We start from the raw sequence: 23,375 nt of genomic DNA on the forward strand, positions 1-23,375 counted from the left end.
CGTAATGTTATTTGCTACAACCAGCACAATATATTTCTGCCTTAAGTTGTGAATTATTCATTTCGGATGGTCGAGTGGAACCTGGCTGGTGGTTGACACTCGCTTCTCGTCATATTGATGATGACACAAATGCCCAAATTAAGTTCATCTGTAAAACTGAATAGGACTGAAATCGACCAAATTGCTTTAATTTATGTAGTAGCGGGGGGACTACTTCGGCCTCTCCTATTCATTAGGTGAGATCACAAAGTATATAATATGTACATACAGCTTGCTTTGGCATTATGTTAGCACTACTTGCTACTGCTATCATGAAAAATATTTTATTGTACACTATACGGTTGAGAGAAGACCATATACTGGTGGCAAACAAGCAATATTTACAGCTAAACAGGGACTGCTGCTGCACAGTAAATATTGTTATTGAAAAGAAGGCCTTCCACTTGAAGGACAAAATCATTCAAGACAACAATTCTTTCAAAATATCACAAAGCAGCTGTCTATTAGCTACCATTTTAGCAGGGCCAAAGTGAAAGAATGTCAGTGTCAATGTGTTAAGGTATGCACAGTATTGTCTGAGATATGGTATACAACTGGACTGCTTGAATTAAAATCTAAGGGGTAATGCAAATGACAGGCAAGATATGCAGTCGCAGATATCTATAAACTGTAGACAGCCTAAAACATTTAGTTGATTTTCCAGTTTTTTGTAGCAGGACTAAGTTGCTAGTGATGTGATGTACTGTTTTCTTTGTGCCATCTACACAATTTCATACTTACAGGGACTGTAAGGGGGGGGGGGGGGGTGGTGGATACCCAGGTGCGACACAACCAGGAACTAAACAAGATGAAAATCAAAAGGAAAACAAGAAACTCCAACGAAAATAGGGGAGAAGAGAAACCTCTCAGTACTACCAAAATAAAATAATTGTCCCCACGGTGAAGCTAACACCAAGGCAGTAATAAAAACCTGACAGGGACTGCATGCGAAATAAAAAAGGAGAAACAGAGATTAAAGACATTTCACAGAGTGGAGGCAGGTTTCCTGCAGCTGTATTTTCACTGGGCAGTGGTCCAAATTTTGCAGACATTTAGATACTCTGTTCAAAACAGTTAACTTTCAGTTCAAAACCCTGATCATTGTGGAAGGAAATATGCTGCATTTTGGCAGATAAATTAAACTATATGCTTGAAATACGTAAGACAGATCATTCTGATTTGAGCAGAAAGTTTATTCGGTTTATTAAATTATTTTTGTTTGCAGCCTTGTTACCATCTACAGTGGGAGCAATAATTATTTGATCCCTTGCTGATTTTGTAGGTTTGCCCACTTACAAAGAATGGAACTGTGTAGAATTTCAATCATAGGTACATTTTAACGTTGAGAGACAGAATATCACAAAATAATCCACAATAACAACATCATATACATTTTATAAATTTATTCTCGTATTTTTGCATGAAATAAGTATTTGATCCCCTACCAATCAGCAATAATTCTGGCTCCCACAGACCAGTTAGTTTTCCATTAAGAAGCACTCCTAATCTCAACTCATTACCCAAAACACCTGTGTCAACTCGTTACATCGTTATGTAGCTGTATAAAAGACACCTGTCCACACAATCAATCAGATTCCAGCGTTTCCACCATGGGCAAGACAAAGGAGCTGTCTAAGGACATCAGGGACAAAATTGTAGACCTGCACAAGGCTGGGATGGGCTACAAGAAAATAAGCAAGCAGCTTGGTGAGAAGTTAACTGTTGGAGCAATTATTAGAAAATGGAAGAAACATCCAAAAGGGTTCCCAAACTTTTGCACAGGGTCCTTTTCCTTTTTATCATTTATAAACAATTGAAAATAAAAAGCAATATTGCTTTAAAATGTGCAGAACGGTCTCATGTTGTACCGTTTAGAGTTAAGGTTTGCTTTCGATCACATACAGATTCATTATAACAGACATTTAAAGCAGGGGTGCCCAAAAATTACAGCCCATTAAGTAATCATTAATGTCACCAACATTGGCTTTACATAGGGGAATAGGAAGGGAAGTAAGCCATAGCATATGTAACCCATTTGAGTTCAATATATAATTTTATTCAGGTAACATACTGAAAATTGTATATATCCTTTTATTAATATGATATGACACTCTGTTCTCTGTTATTTGCGAACTCAATCAGGGGAGTCAGTAATGCTATTCACATTTGGTCAACCTGTACACCAGCTTGTTAATGCAAAATTTTAATCAGCCAAACATGTGGCAGCAACTAAATGCATAAAAGCATGCAGATGTGATCAAGAGGTCCAGATGTTGATCAGGCCAAACATCAGAATGGGGAAGAAATGTGATCTAAGTGACTTTGACCATAGAATGATTGTTCGGTGGTTTGAGTATCTCTGAAACTAATGATCAACTGGGATTCTCATGTACAGAAGTCATTAGACTAGAGTTTACAGAGAATGGTGTGAAAAACAAAAAGCATCCAGTGAGATGCTGTCCTGTGGGCCTATTTAAAACACAACAGTGCATTCTGTATATGTGTGTGCATGTATGTTTTAGTGTGTCTATATTTCTGTTCAGAATATTCTCATTTTGTGCCTTTACAGGTTGGTTAATTTGGGTCAGAACCCACTTGTAGTCTCAGGTGGTCTGATGTGTTCCAGTCTCCGGAGGTAGGGGGTGCTGTTTCTAAAATGAGTCTCTCAGGGGAGCCAGTGACCAAATGTGGAACCCGCATCACTCTAGAAAGAGGTAGAAATGCATGAATCAGATATTTAATAATACAGGAGTTAAAGCTGTACTTCCAGTTAAAGATATGAAATTTGACTGGAAGCTCTATCACCATGTGCTGTGAGTTGGAGCTGCAGTTAGAGGGTGAGTTTAACTGGAAGCTCTGTCTCCATGTTTTGTTCACAGGGTCCCCTGTACCCAGCTGTTTGTCGATGAACAGTGATTGTTCAATGGATCCTTCACTTGTTTTCAGAGGAGAGTTCACAAGTGACCAAAGGTAAATTAACAGGTTGATATTGATGCTAGTTTTTAATTATACTACAGTGTCACTGGCACATTTCAGGTGTAACTGGGTGGATAAAGACACAATCAGAGGGCCGTGGTGGCGCAACTGGCTAAGATGCACGGCTTGAAGAAGGTGTGTCTTTCTCCTTCGGGCTGCTGAGGGACGGGGTGTGGGCGGTGTATCTAATACTAGCTCTAATTGAATCAGACAGGGTACAATTGGCTACCAAATTGGGAGAAAAAGGGAAAAATCCGGTAGGTGGGTGAATTATCATTTTTTGGTATAGGGGAGAGCGACATATTCTTACACTTTTCACTCTTTCTTACATTTCTTGGGCGCAATGGAATACATGTCATACCAAATGAAAGAATTAAGTCTCAGACACATACTGTATTTGGTGTTCATTACATCTGCATATCATATTTCAGTAGAGTTATAAACAGTTTAGTGGAGATTGTGCTCTTGTGACACATCAGTGGGTAATTAAGTTGTCACTCTATGTGGGGTAAGTTGTCACATTGGATATTTCAACAAATACGAACACAACAAAGTCATTGTACATTTTATTTATTTTTAATAAAAATTCTAAATGAAATATAACCAAAGGACCAGCGGGGGTGGATCTGGGAGGTATTTTGTCCCCCAAGCACAATTGCTGGTACCCCCATTGTCAGCGGTGAACTTCTGCGACCGTGAACCATCCCCATGATAAACAACTGCAATAAGAGAATGAGTTTAGCTTTAAGCTCTATGTCCATGGGCTGTGAGTTACAGTTGACGTAAGGATGAGATTAACTCGACACTGTCTCCATGTTTGGTTCACAGGGTCCAGGTAGAAAGAGCAGGGTCACCAATACCCAGTTGTCTGTCTATGAAGAGTGATCATTCAATGGATACTCCACTTGTCTTCAGAGGAGAGTTAACAGGTGATCAAAGGTAAATGAACAGATTCATAATAATACAAGTATTTAATTATACCTTAATGTCACTGGCGCCTTTCAGGTGTAGCTGGGTGTATTATCACATTTTGGTGTACATGAGGTGTACTATGTCTAGACCTGGGTCAAATAAATCATTGATTTGGATTTAAATCCTTTTCTATGCTTTACTGAGCTTGCCCGGTGTATTGGAACCTGTGAAATACTCTCGAAAAGTGCAAACCCCACCTTCTGGTCCTCTTGGTTGGCTCAATTTCCTCAATTGCACCAGGCAAGATCAATCGAGCACAGACAATTATTTTGGATTCAAATACTTATGTATTTGACCCAGGTCTGTTTATGTTACATGCTGTGAGTGTCACACCAGGGGGGACAGAGGAACCAATCACAGACACTGGGATGATTACAAAATGGCAGGTTTTAATTAAGGCAGATGAAGGGGCAGACAGAGCGTAATCACAAACAGGCAAAGTTCAGAAACCAGGTGGTCAGTCCAAACAGGCGAAAGTGCAAAAGCGTGATCCTAAGAAAAGAGTCCAAAAAGCAGGCAGGGGTCAGGAAAACAAGAAAACAAAAACCATCCGGACAGAACGCCACAGGGGCAAGGGCTCGGGAACAAGGAGGCTAGAACAAGGGTAAAGGAATATCAGGGCTCGGGACTCGAAAAATAGGATATGACGAACTAGCAACGTGCAACAGCGAAGGACCGGTATAAATACACAGGGGAATGAGACAACCTAGGCGGGGCATGGGAGTGAGGGCGGTGTAACACATGAACAGAACATCAGGTGAAAAACATGAAAGGGCAATAATCCAATAACGAGGGGGAAACGAAAACGCGGACTGGATTCACAAAGACACACATGTAATACAAACAGCTCCGGACTAGGGAGTAGGCAATTGAGTTAAGGAACATAGTGATAGGGGAGAGCAGGTGCGAACATTTCGCTGAATCAAGGCAAGCAATTTAGGGCTAGAACAAGGAGGTGGAGTTATAGAGCAGTATTGAAGTAGGGGTAGAGTTAGTCTGTTATTTACGTGATTAAATAAAAAATACCCAAAACTAGTGAATGTTAGTTTGTTAGTTAGATGAACATATTAGTGTGTTAATATAATTAGCACTGTACAAATTCTGTGTTAGTTGGGATAAGTATATTCGTGCTATCTACAAACATGAAATGGAGAGAAAGCAGGAAGTAAGAACAGCAAGACAGAAGGAATCGTGGGAAGCCGGAAAATTCCGAAACCACCCGAATAGTGAAGCACGCAGACAGGAATATGAAAAATAATACATTTACAAAAATACCAAATAAACTAAGAGACAGAAATCAGGATCATAACAGTGAGTTAGAGCTGCAATAAGAGGATGTCTCAATGTGTGGTTCACAGGGTCCTGGTAGAAACAACTGGGTCCCCTGTACCCAGCTGTTTGTCTATGAACAGTGATTGTTCAATGGATCCTTCACTTGTTTTCAGAGGAGAGTTCACAAGTGACCAAAGGTAAATTAACAGGTTGATATTGATGCTAGTTTTTAATTATACTACAGTGTCACTGGCACATTTCAGGTGTAATAGTGGGTGGATAAAGACACAATCAGAGGGTTGTGGTGCAACAGGCTAAGATGCAGCAGACTTGCGGTTGCAGTTTAATGCAGTTGCACACTGAGGACCGGGGTTCGATTCCTGGTCCTGCCAAAAGCCAAGTTTGGCCGGCTCATGTGGAGCAGCATAATTGGCTCGCTGCTCCAGAGGGAGGGACTTGGCAGGGTTAGTAGATTGCTGCACAATAAGCACCTCGGGTGCCTCGGAATCACGGACACGGGCATGAGACGAGACGGCTTGAAGAAGGTGTGTCTTTCTCCTTCGGGCTGCTGAGGGACGGGGTGTGGGCGGTGTATCTAATACTAGCTCTAATTGAATCAGACAGGGTACAATTGGCTACCAAATTGGGAGAAAAAGGGAAAAATCCGGTAGGTGGGTGAATTATCATTTTTTGGTATAGGGGAGAGCGACATATTCTTACACTTTTCACTCTTTCTTACATTTCTTGGGCGCAATGGAATACATGTCATACCAAATGAAAGAATTAAGTCTCAGACACATACTGTATTTGGTGTTCATTACATCTGCATATCATATTTCAGTAGAGTTATAAACAGTTTAGTGGAGATTGTGCTCTTGTGACACATCAGTGGGTAATTAAGTTGTCACTCTATGTGGGGTAAGTTGTCACATTGGATATTTCAACAAATACGAACACAACAAAGTCATTGTACATTTTATTTATTTTTAATAAAAATTCTAAATGAAATATAACCAAAGGACCAGCGGGGGTGGATCTGGGAGGTATTTTGTCCCCCAAGCACAATTGCTGGTACCCCCATTGTCAGCGGTGAACTTCTGCGACTGTGAACCATCCCCATGATAAACAACTGCAATAAGAGAATGAGTTTAGCTTTAAGCTCTATGTCCATGGGCTGTGAGTTACAGTTGACGTAAGGATTAGATTAACTCGACACTGTCTCCATGTTTGGTTCACAGGGTCCAGGTAGAAAGAGCAGGGTCACCAATACCCAGTTGTCTGTCTATGAAGAGTGATCATTCAATGGATACTCCACTTGTCTTCAGAGGAGAGTTAACAGGTGATCAAAGGTAAATGAACAGATTCATAATAATACAAGTATTTAATTATACCTTAATGTCACTGGCACATTTCAGGTGTAATAGTGGGTGGATAAAGACACAATCAGAGGGTTGTGGTGCAACAGGCTAAGATGCAGCAGACTTGCGGTTGCAGTTTAATGCAGTTGCACACTGGGGACCGGGGTTCGATTCCTGGTCCTGCCAAAAGCCAAGTTTGGCCGGCTCATGTGGAGCAGCATAATTGGCTCGCTGCTCCAGAGGGAGGGACTTGGCAGGGTTAGTAGATTGCTGCACAATGGGCACCTCGGAATCACGGACACGGGCATGAGACGAGACGGCTTGAAGAAGGTGTGTCTTTCTCCTTCGGGCTGCTGAGGGACGGGGTGTGGGCGGTGTATCTAATACTAGCTCTAATTGAATCAGACAGGGTACAATTGGCTACCATATTGGGAGAAAAAGGGAAAAATCCCCCCCCAAAAAAAAGACACAATCAGGTGTAGGTGGGTGAATGATCATTTTTTGGTATGGGGAGAGCAACATATTCTTACACTTTTCACTCTTTCTTACATTTCTTGGGCGCAATGGAATAAATGTCATACCAAATGAAAGAATTAAGTCTCAGACACATACTGTATTTGGTGTTCATTACATCTGCATATCATATTTCAGTAGAGTTATAAACAGTTTAGTGGAGATTGTGCTCTTGTGACACATCAGTGGGTAAGTAAGTTGTCACTCTATGTGGGGTAAGTTGTCACATTGGATATTTCAACAAATACGAACACAACAAAGTCATTGTACATTTTATTTATTTTTAATAAAAATTCTAAATCAAATATAACCAAAGGACCAGCGGGGGTGGATCTGGGAGGTATTTTGTCCCCCAAGCACAATTGCTGGTACCCCCATTGTCAGCGGTGAACTTCTGCGACCGTGAACCATCCCCATGATAAACAACTGCAATAAGAGAATGAGTTTAGCTTTAAGCTCTATGTCCATGGGCTGTGAGTTACAGTTGACGTAAGGATGAGATTAACTCGACACTGTCTCCATGTTTGGTTCACAGGGTCCAGGTAGAAAGAGCAGGGTCACCAATACCCAGTTGTCTGTCTATGAAGAGTGATCATTCAATGGATACTCCACTTGTCTTCAGAGGAGAGTTAACAGGTGATCAAAGGTAAATGAACAGATTCATAATAATACAAGTATTTAATTATACCTTAATGTCACTGGCGCCTTTCAGGTGTAGCTGGGTGTATTATCACATTTTGGTGTACATGAGGTGTACTATGTCTAGACCTGGGTCAAATAAATCATTGATTTGGATTTAAATCCTTTTCTATGCTTTACTGAGCTTGCCCGGTGTATTGGAACCTGTGAAATACTCTCGAAAAGTGCAAACCCCACCTTCTGGTCCTCTTGGTTGGCTCAATTTCCTCAATTGCACCAGGCAAGATCAATCGAGCACAGACAATAATTTTGGATTCAAATAATTATGTATTTGACCCAGGTCTGTTTATGTTACATGCTGTGAGTGTCACACCAGGGGGGACAGAGGAACCAATCGCAGACACTGGGATGATTACAAAATGGTAGGTTTTAATTAAGGCAGATGAAGGGGCAGACAGAGCGTAATCACAAACAGGCAAAGTTCAGGAACCAGGTGGTCAGTCCAAACAGGCGAAAGTACAAAAGCGTGATCCTAAGAAAAGAGTCCAAAAAGCAGGCAGGGGTCAGGAAAACAAGAAAACAAAAACCATCCGGACAGAACGCCACAGGGGCAAGGGCTCGGGAACAAGGAGGCTAGAACAAGGGTAAAGGAATATCAGGGCTCGGGACTCGAAAAATAGGATATGACGAACTAGCAACGTGCAACAGCGAAGGACCGGTATAAATACACAGGGTAATGAGACAACCTAGGCGGGGCATGGGAGTGAGGGCGGTGTAACACATGAACAGAACATCAGGTGAAAAACATGAAAGGGCAATAATCCAATAACGAGGGGGAAACGAAAACGCGGACTGGATTCACAAAGACACACTTGTAATACAAACAGCTCCGGACTAGGGAGTAGACAATTGAGTTAAGGAACATAGTGATAGGGGAGAGCAGGTGCGAACATTTCGCTGAATCAAGGCAAGCAATTTAGGACTAGAACAGGGAGGTGGAGTTATAGAGCAGTATTGAAGTAGGGGTAGAGTTAGTCTGTTATTTACGTGATTAAATAAAAAATACCCAAAACTAGTGAATGTTAGTTTGTTAGTTAGATGAACATATTAGTGTGTTAATATAATTAGCACTGTACAAATTCTGTGTTAGTTGGGATAAGTATATTCGTGCTATCTACAAACATGAAATGGAGAAAAAGCAGGAAGTAAGAACAGCAAGACAAAAATACCAAATAAACTAAGAGACAGAAATCAGGATCATAACAGTGAGTTAGAGCTGCAATAAGAGGATGTCTCAATGTGTGGTTCACAGGGTCCTGGTAGAAACAACTGGGTCCCCTGTACCCAGCTGTTTGTCTATGAACAGTGATTGTTCAATGGATCCTTCACTTGTTTTCAGAGGAGAGTTCACAAGTGACCAAAGGTAAATTAACAGGTTGATATTGATGCTAGTTTTTAATTATACTACAGTGTCACTGGCACATTTCAGGTGTAATAGTGGGTGGATAAAGACACAATCAGAGGGCTGTGGTGCAACAGGCTAAGATGCAGCAGACTTGCGGTTGCAGTTTAATGCAGTTGCACACTGGGGACCGGGGTTCGATTCCTGGTCCTGCCAAAAGCCAAGTTTGGCCGGCTCATGTGGAGCAGCATAATTGGCTCGCTGCTCCAGAGGGAGGAACTTGGCTGAGTTAGTAGATTGCTGCACAATGGGCACCTCGGAATCACGGACACGGGCATGAGACGAGACGGCTTGAAGAAGGTGTGTCTTTCTCCTTCGGGCTGCTGAGGGACGGGGTGTGGGCGGTGTATCTAATACTAGCTCTAATTGAATCAGACAGGGTACAATTGGCTACCATATTGGGAGAAAAAGGGAAAAATCCCCCCCCCAAAAAAAAGACACAATCAGGTGTAGGTGGGTGAATGATCATTTTTTGGTATGGGGAGAGCAACATATTCTTACACTTTTCACTCTTTCTTACATTTCTTGGGCGCAATGGAATAAATGTCATACCAAATGAAAGAATTAAGTCTCAGACACATACTGTATTTGGTGTTCATTACATCTGCATATCATATTTCAGTAGAGTTATAAACAGTTTAGTGGAGATTGTGCTCTTGTGACACATCAGTGGGTAAGTAAGTTGTCACTCTATGTGGGGTAAGTTGTCACATTGGATATTTCAACAAATACGAACACAACAAAGTCATTGTACATTTTATTTATTTTTAATAAAAATTCTAAATCAAATATAACCAAAGGACCAGCGGGGGTGGATCTGGGAGGTATTTTGTCCCCCAAGCACAATTGCTGGTACCCCCATTGTCAGCGGTGAACTTCTGCGACCGTGAACCATCCCCATGATAAACAACTGCAATAAGAGAATGAGTTTAGCTTTAAGCTCTATGTCCATGGGCTGTGAGTTACAGTTGACGTAAGGATGAGATTAACTCGACACTGTCTCCATGTTTGGTTCACAGGGTCCAGGTAGAAAGAGCAGGGTCACCAATACCCAGTTGTCTGTCTATGAAGAGTGATCATTCAATGGATACTCCACTTGTCTTCAGAGGAGAGTTAACAGGTGATCAAAGGTAAATGAACAGATTCATAATAATACAAGTATTTAATTATACCTTAATGTCACTGGCGCCTTTCAGGTGTAGCTGGGTGTATTATCACATTTTGGTGTACATGAGGTGTACTATGTCTAGACCTGGGTCAAATAAGTCATTGATTTGGATTTAAATCCTTTTCTATGCTTTACTGAGCTTGCCCGGTGTATTGGAACCTGTGAAATACTCTCGAAAAGTGCAAACCCCACCTTCTGGTCCTCTTGGTTGGCTCAATTTCCTCAATTGCACCAGGCAAGATCAATCGAGCACAGACAATTATTTTAGATTCAAATACTTATGTATTTGACCCAGGTCTGTTTATGTTACATGCTGTGAGTGTCACACCAGGGGGGGACAGAGGAACCAATCGCAGACACTGGGATGATTACAAAATGGTAGGTTTTAATTAAGGCAGATGAAGGGGCAGACAGAGCGTAATCACAAACAGGCAAAGTTCAGGAACCAGGTGGTCAGTCCAAACAGGCGAAAGTACAAAAGCGTGATCCTAAGAAAAGAGTCCAAAAAGCAGGCAGGGGTCAGGAAAACAAGAAAACAAAAACCATCCGGACAGAACGCCACAGGGGCAAGGGCTCGGGAACAAGGAGGCTAGAACAAGGGTAAAGGAATATCAGGGCTCGGGACTCGAAAAATAGGATATGACGAACTAGCAACGTGCAACAGCGAAGGACCGGTATAAATACACAGGGTAATGAGACAACCTAGGCGGGGCATGGGAGTGAGGGCGGTGTAACACATGAACAGAACATCAGGTGAAAAACATGAAAGGGCAATAATCCAATAACGAGGGGGAAACGAAAACGCGGACTGGATTCACAAAGACACACTTGTAATACAAACAGCTCCGGACTAGGGAGTAGACAATTGAGTTAAGGAACATAGTGATAGGGGAGAGCAGGTGCGAACATTTCGCTGAATCAAGGCAAGCAATTTAGGACTAGAACAGGGAGGTGGAGTTATAGAGCAGTATTGAAGTAGGGGTAGAGTTAGTCTGTTATTTACGTGATTAAATAAAAAATACCCAAAACTAGTGAATGTTAGTTTGTTAGTTAGATGAACATATTAGTGTGTTAATATAATTAGCACTGTACAAATTCTGTGTTAGTTGGGATAAGTATATTCGTGCTATCTACAAACATGAAATGGAGAAAAAGCAGGAAGTAAGAACAGCAAGACAAAAATACCAAATAAACTAAGAGACAGAAATCAGGATCATAACAGTGAGTTAGAGCTGCAATAAGAGGATGTCTCAATGTGTGGTTCACAGGGTCCTGGTAGAAACAACTGGGTCCCCTGAACCCAGCTGTTTGTCTATGAACAGTGATTGTTCAATGGATCCTTCACTTGTTTTCAGAGGAGAGTTCACAAGTGACCAAAGGTAAATTAACAGGTTGATATTGATGCTAGTTTTTAATTATACTACAGTGTCACTGGCACATTTCAGGTGTAATAGTGGGTGGATAAAGACACAATCAGAGGGCTGTGGTGCAACAGGCTAAGATGCAGCAGACTTGCGGTTGCAGTTTAATGCAGTTGGACACTGGGGACCGGGGTTCGATTCCTGGTCCTGCCAAAAGCCAAGTTTGGCCGGCTCATGTGGAGCAGCATAATTGGCTCGCTGCTCCAGAGGGAGGAACTTGGCTGAGTTAGTAGATTGCTGCACAATGGGCACCTCGGAATCACGGACACGGGCATGAGACGAGACGGCTTGAAGAAGGTGTGTCTTTCTCCTTCGGGCTGCTGAGGGACGGGGTGTGGGCGGTGTATCTAATACTAGCTCTAATTGAATCAGACAGGGTACAATTGGCTACCATATTGGGAGAAAAAGGGAAAAATCCCCCCCCAAAAAAAAGACACAATCAGGTGTAGGTGGGTGAATGATCATTTTTTGGTATGGGGAGAGCAACATATTCTTACACTTTTCACTCTTTCTTACATTTCTTGGGCGCAATGGAATAAATGTCATACCAAATGAAAGAATTAAGTCTCAGACACATACTGTATTTGGTGTTCATTACATCTGCATATCATATTTCAGTAGAGTTATAAACAGTTTAGTGGAGATTGTGCTCTTGTGACACATCAGTGGGTAAGTAAGTTGTCACTCTATGTGGGGTAAGTTGTCACATTGGATATTTCAACAAATACGAACACAACAAAGTCATTGTACATTTTATTTATTTTTAATAAAAATTCTAAATCAAATATAACCAAAGGACCAGCGGGGGTGGATCTGGGAGGTATTTTGTCCCCCAAGCACAATTGCTGGTACCCCCATTGTCAGCGGTGAACTTCTGCGACCGTGAACCATCCCCATGATAAACAACTGCAATAAGAGAATGAGTTTAGCTTTAAGCTCTATGTCCATGGGCTGTGAGTTACAGTTGACGTAAGGATGAGATTAACTCGACACTGTCTCCATGTTTGGTTCACAGGGTCCAGGTAGAAAGAGCAGGGTCACCAATACCCAGTTGTCTGTCTATGAAGAGTGATCATTCAATGGATACTCCACTTGTCTTCAGAGGAGAGTTAACAGGTGATCAAAGGTAAATGAACAGATTCATAATAATACAAGTATTTAATTATACCTTAATGTCACTGGCGCCTTTCAGGTGTAGCTGGGTGTATTATCACATTTTGGTGTACATGAGGTGTACTATGTCTAGACCTGGGTCAAATAAGTCATTGATTTGGATTTAAATCCTTTTCTATGCTTTACTGAGCTTGCCCGGTGTATTGGAACCTGTGAAATACTCTCGAAAAGTGCAAACCCCACCTTCTGGTCCTCCTGGTTGGCTCAATTTCCTCAATTGCACCAGGCAAGATCAATCGAGCACAGACAATTATTTTAGATTCAAATACTTATGTATTTGACCCAGGTCTGTTTATGTTACATGCTGTGAGTGTCACACCAGGGGGGACAGAGGAACCAATCACAGACACTGGGATGATTACAAAATGGCAGGTTTTAATTAAGGCAGATGAAGGGGCAGACAGAGCGTAATCACAAACAGGCAAAGTTCAGAAACCAGGTGGTCAGTCCAAACAGGCGAAAGTACAAAAGCGTGATCCTAAGAAAAGAGTCCAAAAAGCAGGCAGAGGTCAGGAAAACAAGAAAACAAAAACCTTTCGGACAGAACGCCACAGGGGCAAGGGCTCGGGAACAAGGAGGCTAGAACAAGGGTAAAGGAATATCAGGGCTCGGGACTCGAAAAATAGGATATGACGAACTAGCAACGTGCAACAGCGAAGGACAGGTATAAATACACAGGGGAATGAGACAACCTAGGATGGGAGTGAGGGTGTGAGGGCGGTCTAGCAAATAAACATCAGGTGAGAAACATGAAATGGCAATAATACAATAACGAGGGGGAAACGAAAACGCGGATTGGATTCACAAAGACACACATGTAATACAAACGGCTCCGGACTAGGGAGTAGACAATTGCTCAGAGTTAAGGAACATAGTGATAGGGGAGAGCAGGTGCGAACATTTCGCTGAATCAAGGCAAGCAATTTAGGGCTAGAACAGGGAGGTGGAGTTATAGAGCAGTATTGAAGTAGGGGTAGAGTTAGTCTGTTATTTACGTGATTAAATAAAAAATACCCAAAACTAGTGAATGTTAGTTTGTTAGTTAGATGAACATATTAGTGTGTTAATATAATTAGCACTGTACAAATTCTGTGTTAGTTGGGATAAGTATATTCGTGCTATCTACAAACATGAAATGGAGAGAAAGCAGGAAGTAAGAACACAAAGACAAAAATACCAAATAAACTAACAGACAGAAATCAGGATCATAACAGTGAGTTAGAGCTGCAATAAGAGGATGTCTCCATGTGTTGTTCACAGGGTCCAGGTAGAAACAACAGGGTCACCTTTACCCAGCTGTCTATCTATGAAGAGTGATCATTCAATGGATACTCCACTTGTTTTCAGAGGAGCGTTAACAGGTGATCAAAGGTAAAGTAACAGGTTGATATTGACACTAGTGTTTAATTATACATTCAAGTGTAGGTGGGTGAGTTATCATATTAGGTGTACATGAGGAGTCTACATTACATTACATTATTGGCATTTGGCAGAAGCTCTTATCCAGAGCGACGTACAACAAAGTGCATACCCATAACCAGGGATAAGTTTGCTGAAAGACCCTAGAGGGAAGTACAATTTCAACTGCTACCTGTACAACAAAGATAAGGACTTATTCATATGCTGTGTAAGGGCTGCAGTAAGAAGATGAGTTTTACTGGGAGTTTTGTTCACAGGATCCAGCAATCACTGGAGTCCTGCTCTTTACAAGAGAAGAGTTCAGAGAAATCATCTTCCCCAAAACAGGTTTGCTTTTTCTAATTGTTTTTAAGTTCTTAAAATGTATTTTCTTTATACAGTAAATTACAGGTAACCCCTTAAGTATCACCCATTTCCTTGGCACAAGCTTAAAAATGATATACCCAAAATAAAATGGTTACTATTCTTGTACCCTGACTATAGGCATAATCCTGGTCTCATCTGAAGGGTAACCCTTTTAGGTTTGCTGTCCAAGAGTCATAATTACTCCAAATATTACAAAAACAAAGTTGCAGAAGTGAAAGCGTGGAAGCGTTTTTTTTCACTGAATAGATTTTGTTTTTGTAGCTGTGGCTGGTGTGCTTAGAAAACACAATGGAGCCTATTCACAACACTGGACAATTCCCCTTTCACGTTTGAGGAAAATATCCTCAAAAATGTGCATTATGCATTGTTTTTTCTAACCTATATCTGGGCAGTTTTTGTGTAAAGGACACTGACATTACTGTATTTCTTGTAGTATGTGAATTTACAAAATACAGAGAAGGTGAGGTCCCCCCACACTTCTTTTACCACCCACGTTACAAAATAAGGAACTGTTGTGGCAAAAGCAATGTTAAAATAGGTTATACAGATAGAACCGTGAGCTTGAAAGCTTTCAAATGGTATACACTGTTACCATAGAGATTGAAAATGGCACCCTGGAAAAGGAATGAATAAAAATTAAAAAACCTGGTGAGACTTAAGGGGTTAATTCAGACATTTGTAATGTTCACAGTTGTCACACTGAGTTTCAAATCTTTAGACAAAATTGGACAACTTTTAGACAAGAGACCAGAGAGCTCCATTTGTCTAAAATCAGCTATAGCCCCTTCAGATGAATCGTCAAATTTTTAAAGGTGCCCAAAAACACAGATACACATACAATAAAATAAATCTGTTGCATCACTCACACAACCAACATACACAGAGGCTCTGATTTACCAATATATACAAATACACAGTTATCAAATACCCTTTTCACCCCTGTGAAAAAGTAATTTCCTGCTTAAACTTAATGACTTAAGGCCCAGGGTTGGCAGCAGTAACAAGAGGCAATCACGCAATGATGCAATCCCCAAGAAAGTGGTTTGGAGGGGATAATGACAGTATTTATACTGGTGCTTTATTCAACAATTATTACACCCCCCCCCCTTTTCAGCTTCGGCCATATGGGAAGGGCAACAGCCGTCCAGAGCATATTTCTTCTGGACAGAGCATCTGCATTCCCTTGCATAGTACCCAACCTATGCATCGCAGAGAGACTAAAAGGCTGTAGTGCCAAGAACCATTGAGTAGCCCAAGCGTGAAGATGCAAAATTTGGAATAAAACGTTGATAGTAACTTGTTAACCCCAGGAACGTCCTTGCCTGTTTCTTGTTCATGGGCCGTGGCCATTCACTGATGGCTTGAACTTTCCTTTCCTTTTCCTTTTACATTCTCTGCCTCTGGTAAAACCCAAGTATTCATCTTCCTCTAGGCCCAGGCAATACATCTTTGGGTTGGCAGTGAACCTCGCTTCCAGAGTGCTCCCAACACAGCACAGAGCCTCTTCTTGTGCTCTTCCCAGTTGTGGCTGTGGATTATCAAATCATCTAAATAGGCAACCGCATATAGTTGATGGGGTCGCAGCATTTGCTCCATGAGCCTCTGGAATGAGACAATGGAACCTGCCAATATCCCTCAATTAATTAATCCACATACAGCATAGGCATCAAACTGGGAAATTTCATTTTGTTTTCTAAAATCATTACAAAACCTAAGGCTGCCATCAGGTTTAGGAGCAATGACAATTGGACTTGACCACTGTCTTTGGGCACCTGATAAGGCCGAACCTTCAGTACCTTAACCAGTTCTGTCTGGATTTGATGTCCAATAAGAGCAGTACGGCTCAACTTCTTATAACTCCTGTTTCTGATGGGGTGTCAAGCTTGATCCCAGCAGTGCATCTGCTCTGGGCTGCTCCCGATGTTCTGTGACTAGGAGACAAGAGAATAGCGCTTTTTGCGCATGCCACTTTTTTAAAAGGTTTAAATGGTATAATTGTATCCTTTTCTGCCCCTCTGCCTGGCAGATTTGATAATTTACAGGGCTTACCTTTTCAATGACGCTGAACTAAGTAAGTAACTAACTAGCTTGCTCGCTCGCTCACTCACTGACTAACCCATGTGACAATGCTCACAAGCGCCTGTTACAGATCTAGCATGTCGGTGTAGGGGGGTCAGGGAACTTAAACATGGTAGAATAACAAAAAACAGATTAGTACATATCCGCAAACGATTTGAACCTGTAGCATCAGTGTTTTTATTATTGGTTTTGGCACAATCAACGATATAGAAAACCAATGTATTTATTTCAAACACTGATACAGCATAACTCTTTGTGTGTTCATTTCAGGCTCTCCTGTGCACTCTGATGAAGCTGAAGAAGGAAGAAAAGCTTAAACTGTTTCAGAGCCATCTGAGTCAGGATTGTCCCGAATGCGTTAAGAATCTGTCTGAAGATCCATCTGTACTGGATAAGTTTGTGAAGTTTAAGAAATTGTTCAAGAGTCATGAAATTCATGACTACCCAGAACGCACCAAGAGAGCGCAGCAGGATCCAGAAGTCTTGTACATAGTTGAGAAGATGCTGGAGACCTGTGGCAGTGAGAGGTCTCTCAAGATCACGCTTCACATCATGAAAAGCATGAATCAGAAAGATCTCACTGACTCACTGGAGAGAGAGGAGCAACACAGTAAGAGTTTCACGCATTGCTACTGTGTGTCCATTAAAATACTGAATGTTTTTAGCTAACAAATCCAACGGTACACAGTGTTCTGATATATAGCATCCACACTTTCATTGTGCCACTGTTTTATATTGACAATCTGATATATAGAATACATATTCAACATGTACACAAAAGCACTTAAATGTAAAAATAGCATCAAGCAGTGATTACAAAGCCAAGCAAATGCGCATGAGATTAAATGTCCCTGAGGATTCAAAGTAGGAACTTCCTTAGTTAGGGCTGACAAAGGTTTTAGGGAACCTGTTGACACTCTGGTCGGGTTTGTAGTTTCGGGTCTGGCTGTCAGAAATTTTGGCAGTTTGATATCTATCTGAAATCTCCTCTCACCTGGTCATCAGCTAATTTCAGGGTTAGTAGAGCTGTAGGCAGAGTCGGCTTGTGAATGTCCTTCGTCTCACTCTTTAGTTACACAATATGGAGGGTATACGGTATTGGAAAGACGGGAATGTTTCTAAGTAAAACAAATCCCGGATCTTCCAGTAGCTAGGGAACCAAGTTAAGAAGTGGCGTTCTTTGCCACGTTTGGTTGATTACTAGCCAGGAGACTCACCACCTGAAATTCCGGCCATTTGGTCTCTCTACCTGAAACTCTCCCTCACCTCGCGTATCAGCTGTTTCACTTCAAATAGAGATGCAGAATCACCCTTTAATTTGGGCTAAAGTTTTCACTCTGGGCTGGGGTTATTTCTCCTGACTGTCGCTGACTGTAGCTGCAGCGACGTGTGTTTTCTGTGCTCAACTCAGTAGATGCTCTGTCATAATAACAGCCAGAGGAGTGACTTTATGCTATTACTTTCGTTTTCTCATTTCTGTTATTTACAAAGCTAGGGTTGCATTTATCAGAAGACTGCACTTCTTAAATCACAGTGAACACTGCACTGTGGGTAGAGCTGTATGGCAGTCTGAACTCCTTACTGTTCCCTGCGCTATGTTTGGGACTGCGTGTGCCTCTGAACGTACTACTATACATAATGCTGTGTGCAGCGCTGCAGCCACTCTGTACACAGTGCCGATCTGTGTGATGTGTGTAGGTCTACATGTCACTTAGAACATCCTACTTACTCAGTGCTGTGTGTAGGATTGTAAGCCACGCAGCATTGCACGGTCTGTAGTGTGGTATGCCATACAGTGTGATGTAGGAACAGCCTGCAGCTTTGGACATGGATAGGGGGCTGTACCTATTCCCTTCTCACCTCGTTTTGGTAGCTCTCTCACTGCTAGTCGGGCTAGAGGTGGAGTTTACTGGGTGTACAGCCTTCGTTGGGACTGGCCATGTCAGCAAGGTAGGTAGATTACATGAATCGCATTTGGCAGACGCTCTTATCCAGAGCGACGTACAGTGCATACCCATAACCAGGGATAAGTGCGCTGAAAGACCCTAGAGGGAAGTACAATTTCAACTGCTACCTGCACAACAAAGATAAGGACCAGGGCCTATTAGATTTTTTTTTTTTAAACAAACACCAAACAACGCAATAGTATGACCAAACCCCTTAACTAGCCAAACACTGCTTACCTAGCCAAACTAGATGTTAGTCGGAGGTCTGGTTTTTGCTCCAGGACAGGCTGCCCTTGAACAGGCAGTCGCATTATCTACCTGTTGACAATCATCTTGGATGTGCGCTCCTGAGATTACTAGAGGAGCACGAGGCGGAGGGTTAATTGGTTGATCTCAGTCGTGTGTCAGAAGTCTACCCGCTTTATTTCTGTTTCATTATTCTCACTCCCTTGTTTCAGGGTAGCTTTATATTTCCGAGGAACCTTTTCCTTATTTTTACTACACTTCACTACTAGTGGTTACCTCACGGACTGTGAGTAACTTAAGGATCCCCTTCACAGTCACACTCTGTCCTCCAAACCACCACCCTTACACAGGTACCTTGTGCACAAAAGCCAAAAACTAAACCACTGTCACATCAGACAGAGACTGCCTTGCATTTGTATCCATCCTCATTGCACAAATCCAACAGTGTTCACCTTTGCTCTGATTTGTTTTAATCATGATGGATTATAATTGAGAGTTGGTTAATACTGTGTAACACACTGTGAGAGAGGTGTGTATAACTGTGTGGTGTGTAACACTATAATGTGTGTCAAATATTATGGTAAATGTTTAGCTTATTTTAAGAACAATTATTTCTCATATTTCCTCCCTTCAGAAGAAACCATAAAAAGTGCCAAGCAGACACTGAAAACCCATCTGAAGAAGACATTCGAATGCATAGTTGAAGGTTTAGCAAAGCAGGGCCACCGAACACTCCTCAATGAGATCTATACAGAGCTCTACATCACAGAGGGGGGAAATGGGGGAGTCAATCATGAACATGAGGTCAGACAGATTGAGACAGCATCCAAGAGACAAGCTACACAGGAGACTGCAATCCTCTCCAACGACATATTTAAGCCTTTACCTGGACAAGAGAAACCCAGAACTGTGCTCACAAAGGGCATCGCTGGCATTGGGAAAACCATCTCTGTGCAGAAATTCATTTTGGACTGGGCAGAAGGAAAAGCCAATCAGGACATTTATTTCATCTTCAGTCTTCCTTTCCGAGATCTGAATTTGAAGAAGAGAAGGGCATTCAGTCTGATGCAACTTCTACAGCACTACTTTCCACAACTGAAAGAGATCAAAAGTGTTGAAAGTGATGAAGTCAAAGTTTTGTTTATCTTTGATGGTCTGGATGAGTGTCGACTTCCTCTAGATTTTCAAAGAAACAAGAACTGCTGTGATGTAACAGAGTCGTCATCAGTGGATGTGCTGCTGACCAACCTTATTAAGGGGAATCTACTTCCCTCAGCTCTCCTGTGGATCACCTCCCGACCTGCAGCAGCCCATCAGATCCCTCCTGAGTGTGTACACCTGGTGACAGAGGTACGAGGGTTCAATGACCCACAGAAGGAGGAGTACTTCAGGAAGAGAATCAGAGATCCGAGTCTGGCCAGCAGAATGATCTCGCACATAAAGTCATCCAGGAGTCTCTACATCATGTGTCACATACCAGTCTTCTGCTGGATTTCTGCTACAGTTCTAGAGACAATTTTGGGTAAAGTAGAGATTGGAGACCTGCCTAGAACTCTGACTGAAATGTACACACACTTCCTTCTCATTCAGACTAATGTGAAGAATCAGAAGTATCGTGGGACCAATGCGATGAATCCAAAGAAGATTTCAGTGTCAGATAGAGACATCATTCTGAAACTGGGAAAGCTGGCTTTTCAACAGCTGGAAAAAGGCAATCTGATATTCTATGAAGAGGACCTGAGAGAGAGTGGCATTGATGTCAGTGAAGCTTCAGTGTACTCTGGGCTGTGCACAGAGATCTTTAAAGAGGAAAAAGGATTAGGCCAGGAGAAGGTCTACTGCTTTGTGCATCTGAGCATTCAGGAGTATCTGGCTGCCTTGCTTGTCTTTCATTCATGTGTAAATGAGAAGAGAAATGTACTCCGAAAAGAAGAATCAAAACCTCATTGTGGCAGAGTGTGGTTGTCTGAGTTGTACAGGAGTGCAGTGGATCAGGCCTTACACAGTACGACTGGACACCTGGACCTTTTCCTCCGATTCCTTCTTGGCCTCTCTCTGGATTCCATTGATATTTGCTTAGGAGGAGGAAAATGCAAAACACACTCCATTTTTACTTTAATTCAAAGGCTAGGGAAGCAGACAGAAAGCAGATCAGAGAGCATTGAGAAAACAATCCAGTACATTAAGATGAAGATCAGAGAGGAATCTTCAGAGAGGACCATCAATCTGTTCCACTGTCTGAATGAACTGAATGACAACTCTCTAGTGGAGGAAATCAAGAATTCCCTGAAATCAGAGAACTTTTCTGATAAAGATCTGGAACCAGACCTATGTTCAGCTCTGGCCTTTGTGTTACTGATGTCAGAGAAGATCCTGGATGAGTTTGACTTGAAGACCTACAACACATCAGCAGCAGGTCATCAGAGACTGCTACCAGTAGTCAGGAACTGCAGGAAGGCAATGTGAGTATCATATAATTAATAATGTTTGACATCAGATTTTCACAGTTCCTATTTCCAGTCAGAGTAAAGTGCAAATAGTTTGGCAAGAGAAAAGTTGGTTCATAAAAATAATTTCTGAGTCAAGCTAGTGCCCTCCATTTGACACTCTCATCCAGAGTGACGTACAGTTGATTTGACTAAGCAGGAAACAATCCTCCCCTGGCCCAATGGCTGTGCGGATCTTATTGTGGCTACACCAGGGATTGAACCACCAACCTGGCGTGTCCCAGTCATGTACCTTAACCACTACGCTACAGGCTGCCCTACAGATTTAATTTAGATTTAAAAATTACTTCCAAAGATTCCAATTGTCAAATCAATAATGACTTAATTGAAAGGCAGAGTAATCTGATGGACCAACCTTTGTTAAAACGTACAACTCAAATAGATTAAAATGAAGAGAGGCTAAATTAAGTTACAATGCAACCTGGTCAACCAATTCAATCTATTCAACAAATTACCAGCGCTTATCCTACGTGTTATGGACTTGTCACATCACATTACTTTTTCAGAATAAATATGAAATCTGAAATTTTTCTTTCACCAGTGAATTATTTTAATGCAGTATAATTAATTATTCCCTGGCTTTTTTAATTTTTAGGATATAGCTCATCAGCTAGCCATCAGAGCCTATAAATGGGACTCTTTGTCTCTTCACTTGCTTAACACAAGCTGACTATATGAGACGGGTGTTGTGTGGGGGGTTGGACCCAAAATGCACGACTCAGACAACAGAGAAGTAATAAAGTCCCATCAGGGCTTTATTCAGGGAATGTCCAGTGACCGTAGTCGGAAAAACAAACACTCGAAATTGGCTTTATGCGGGCTTAGACAGGTGCAGACAATTAGCTTGAGAGCAGCATGTGAATGGAAATCAGGTGTGGAGGATTGACAAGTTAACAAGATAATTAGTAATCGTTAGTAATAAACCTATCCTGCCCTAGCGTTTGTAAATTAGTAAATGACATGCACAAAAACCATAAAGTAAACATGAACACATGGTTAGAATGTTAGTATTACCCAATCCTGATTTAAAGTTAGTAGATTAGTAAGAAGACAAGGGAAAATGAAACAATTAGGGAAGTGTGAGTGACAGCAAGAGAGAGAGAGAGAGAAAGCAAAGCAAGGTTTGCTCTCTACGAAATCGGGGCGCTAATAAATGTTATGTAGCAGTATAACTGCAAAAAGTAATGAGTCTCTGTTATCAGAAATAACTAACCACAAATTTAGTATTTTAATTAATACTTAAGACAAATACCAATATCAATGACTAAACATACCGATAACCTGAAGGTTGGAAGTTCTTTGAAAGACTGATTGGACTCGGCTCTCATGTCATACAACACCAAATCAGACATCGGGTTTAATAAGATAATTTATTATACAAAACTACAAATAGAGGACTAATCTAATGAATGAATGCTAACAAGGGAGGCTCTAGGGGACGCTAACCAAGGAATGTGGGTGTGGGTGCGTGTACGTGTACGTGTATGCGCATATTTGCTTGCTTTGTGGTGTGTGTGTCGATAACAGTGTGGGCGTAATAGTACCAGAATTTGTTTTGTCTCTGGACAAAGAGAAGGGAGGATACACGGTATGTTAGTATAGTGTGCATTACTGGTTAATATTGGAGTTTGGAAGAGTTAGGTGTGGTTAGTAGTTAAACACACGTGTGATTACTCTACAGGTTACATACATAAATAAGCTACACAGTTATCATGCATACTCGCATAATAAAATTAACTAACAGGAAGCTGCGTTCGGCTTTAGCCTAGGCAAAGCGATGCGTGGTCCAGCCATCTGAAAGATGAGCGCTGGTGACGTT

General features: G+C 41.6%; 1 pseudogene; it reads left to right on the forward strand.

Moving 5' to 3' along the window:
• The first annotated feature begins 10,114 nt into the window (after nt 1-10,114).
• LOC133114006 (NACHT, LRR and PYD domains-containing protein 3-like) overlaps nt 10,115-23,375 on the forward strand; it is a 29,098-nt pseudogene continuing 15,837 nt past the window's right edge.

Source organism: Conger conger, chromosome 16 (genome assembly GCF_963514075.1).
Source record: "Conger conger chromosome 16, fConCon1.1, whole genome shotgun sequence".
Lineage (NCBI taxonomy): Eukaryota > Metazoa > Chordata > Actinopteri > Anguilliformes > Congridae > Conger > Conger conger.